General features: G+C 39.8%; 1 long non-coding RNA gene across 1 annotated transcript; it reads right to left on the bottom strand.

Moving 5' to 3' along the window:
* Positions 1–2409: 2409 nt before the first annotated feature.
* On the bottom strand, positions 2410–3254 carry LOC144981771 (uncharacterized). The gene is made up of 3 exons (XR_013647272.1): positions 3115–3254; positions 2765–2876; positions 2410–2548 (listed from the first exon to the last, which is right to left on the bottom strand). It is a non-coding gene; the product is annotated as an uncharacterized LOC144981771 (long non-coding RNA).
* Between the last annotated feature and the right edge of the window lie 348 nt (positions 3255–3602).

The raw sequence follows: 3602 nt of genomic DNA, 5'->3' as shown, positions 1-3602 counted from the left end.
TAAAAACAGGTGTAGTTCGTTTTGCTGTGTGGACGGCGGAGTATCTGCCGGTACCCCCTAACATTGCTGGATCGGGAATAGCAGCTGCTAGTCTTCAGTTTCAAGAACAAAACAGTTTTTATATTCCATTATTTTAGAGTTTTAATAATGACATATTTGTGAATATCAAGACCGTCTTTCTGTTTCAAGTGCAAAACAGCTCATTGAGCAGAATTGTTTTTCAAATTTCCCCTTAAAAACAGCGAGTGTTGCGCTTGGAATAATGGTACAAAAATGCCTCCATAGAACGCAGCTCCTACAACAGGAGTGTACCTTTAAGCTTATGAACAGGAGAGGTGGCCGATATGAGTAGGGCCTGCTGAACCCCCCCTTCTTACAGACATTTAACATCTTCTGACTTTGACAGATAACACAATTTAAAAGTGCAATCCATTGACAAGACAATCTTAGCATCGTCTGAATATGCGCTTCTACTTTAATTAATGGAAATTACATTTGACATAGAAATGAATTAGCAGCTTCTTACAGTCATTTAGCAACCTCTGAGCTACTGCAGAGAAAAAAATACTGGAGCAGGAAAATCCAATGGATTTTAAAAGCACTTCAAACAGCAAGCTCAGTCCTTTTCTATTTTAACAGCGAAGATGACGTCACCGATTTCAAGTGGAAATCCAATAAATACGAGCATTTTACGAGCATTTATGAATCCACTGTCATCTGAAGATGAAAACGTTGATCATTCAAAAGAACATTTAAATACTTTTTCTTTTTTTTGCAGAAAAATATTCAAAGGCAATGCAATGTGGTCTATATCCGCCGATCTAGTGAGCATCGATGCACGCTGGTTTTTCACAGAGACATCTGGGAAATTCCTAGAACTCTCGATTTTAGAATTGTAGATTCAGACAGAACCACAGAATGATGAATGCCCTGTATAGTGCACCATGTAGTGCGTAGTGAAGGAATCTGCACCTGACCTTGGCTGGGTGGAAGCTCGTCTTATTTGAGCCTCTACACACCACAAGTGTTTCCAGTGAAAAATCGCCAGATTTGTCGACAATTGTTTTTAAGGAAAATAATGCAAAGGTTTGCAAAGACGTTGGAAACACTGCGATGAACGTGAAACCATAGACATTATATACATAGACGCCTCATGGGCAGTCGCTGCCTGTTGGAGGTCACATCCCAGCGCACCGCCATCTTGAAGAGGTCTAAGCGCCCCCGCAGGGACATTAGTGATGCAGGTGCATTAATCATTTTTTGAAAATACAGTTTTATTTTGCTTTCTTACATAATCTGACATATTATGTACATATATGTATTATTTTACAAGTGTGACTCTTCATGATAATTTTTTTCCCCCTCTCTTTTTCCATTGAAAAAAGAAACTTCCAACAAAACATGATTAGTATTACAGTATCGTAATAAAAGAAAGAATGAATTTTAATTATACAAAAAATAGATAATCTTTTAATTTTGTAAAACATCTAAAACATGATAACTTTCACGGAGAGAACAAGGCAGGCAAAGTTGTGAGAAAAAATGAAAAGGGATTGGAAAAAACAGGCATTTGGTAAACAATCTAATTAAAGGATTTATTTTTGGTTTTAACAAACAAAACATATAATTTTTTAAATTTTAAAACATGGTCAAATAAAAACAAACATATAGAGAAACTTTGCTAGTTCTCCAAGGGCAATTCAGTTAAAGCAGTTCTCTATACATGCACGAATACATATATGATAAAAGCACATGTGCATTCTCACTCTGATATAAAAGTTTTATGAGATTTGGAATAAAATATGTCTGTTTTACTTGCTGGTAGAATAAAATCACGGCCTGAAGGCAACACTTAAAAACTGCCGGACAGGAAATGTTGACATCTGCAGATCTAAATAAGCTGAAGTATTTAGTTGTGAACAAAAGATCATCACTAAAATCAAGAGAAGAATTTTCCTGCACAGCCTCTTGCATGTGATGAAACTCTGAAAGTCCAGGTAAGACCATTTTGTCATGTGGTGCAGCCTTATTTTTGTAACCCAGAAACAATAAAATGTCAAAATGATGGTTGTTAATCCCGAATTGGGTTTCTATGATCTGCTTCCTGAGTAAAAACGCATTTCTGAACCAGTTTCAGCTGAAACAAAAAGATTGACAATGGACACCCTGACACCTTTCTCTGAAAGGTTCTGACGTGTCACACGCTCTGCTGCTCCAACCACCTTCACCGCCCTCTGAGGGGCCGCCAGCCCACCATGGGTTTGCAGGTGAAGGTAATGGTCACTCTGATCATAGGGTGAGCAGCTGTGACTAGGCTTGGCCGGCATAGTTCCCAGGACAGCTTTTCTTAAGTATTTTTCTGACAACAAATCCAGAAAGGACATTGGCCACAAGACCACCAAAGCGAGCGGGCAGGTAGCTGTGGTCACATGAGAGCAAAAGTACATGCAAGTGCAGCTGGGAGATCTTCCTCTGATGCATGTCTGCAGCTGGCATGGAGACCGTCTCCTCCTGTGCTGCAACGCTTCCTGATCCACCGCCAACCATCCTATGGTGGAAAATGACCCAGAACTGCCCTGCAGTGAGTTGGTTACTCCAGAGATACAGACACCCAAACACATTTTCTCATCATATTTCTGCTGCTCATTTAAGTTTACATTGTACTTTCGTTGTTAATTTTACTGTTTTGACAAAGACAAATTGCCAGCTGTCCAGGAACATCAGATAAAAAATGGCTTATGGTAGTTATTGTTGTTGTATCTACCTGATGCCTTGATGGAGGAGAAGAAAAGCTGGTCTTGAAGCCATGTGTGCAGACTTAACACTGGACCTGGAGATGTTCATGAATGTGGCCACACAGACCACAGAGCAGATGACTGACAGAAAACGTCAAAAGAAAATGTTTTAGTAATATGCTGATCAAAATGACTCAAAAGTCTGCTAGCTTGATGCTAACATATAATGGAATTTCCCATGGAACGGCCAATGCTGACAGTCGTCCAACCTAAACATACGATGCTGACTAAATAAACAGCTTTATATAATCACAGGCAGAAATTTTCCAAACTCTTTTAAGGAAAAATTTTAGAAATAACCATTTGTGATTTAAAGCACCTTTTTTATGGATCTTCATGAAGGCCTCATGAAAAACGTCTGCAGTGTAATGAAACATTGCAGCTTAAAAAAAGAAAACGTATTTTAAAAAAAGTACGAGAATAAGGGGATTTTAGAGTTGACTACTTTCCATATTTTCATTGTGTCCTTGCTGCTATGAAGCCCCTCCCACTGGTTTCAGAGGAGCAGCGGCTTTCTCTTGCTGCTGACTGATTTCATGAAGCCATACATCAGAGACGTGTGCTTAGAGCTCTTCCCTCATCATCGACGTCCTCCACGATGAGGTCCAGGAAAGCTTTTGACACACGTTGCAGGAGCTTCGGGCTGGCACACTTTTGGACAAACGTCAAGCATCATCTGTTAAATCAAAGACAGTGTACGTGAATTTGACGCACGGATTGCGTTCGGTGTGAATGGACAGTTCATTTAAACTACGTGCGCACGAGGAACAGGAAGGGCGGTACACGTGTGTGCGGAACTGTGGCCAG

This window comes from Oryzias latipes, chromosome 13 (genome assembly GCF_053564925.1).
Source record: "Oryzias latipes strain Hd-rR chromosome 13, Olatipes_Hd-rR_3.1".
NCBI classification, from domain to species: Eukaryota; Metazoa; Chordata; class Actinopteri; order Beloniformes; family Adrianichthyidae; genus Oryzias; species Oryzias latipes.
Note: the sequence above shows the minus strand (reverse complement) of the source record. Positions and strands in the feature narration are given on the sequence as shown.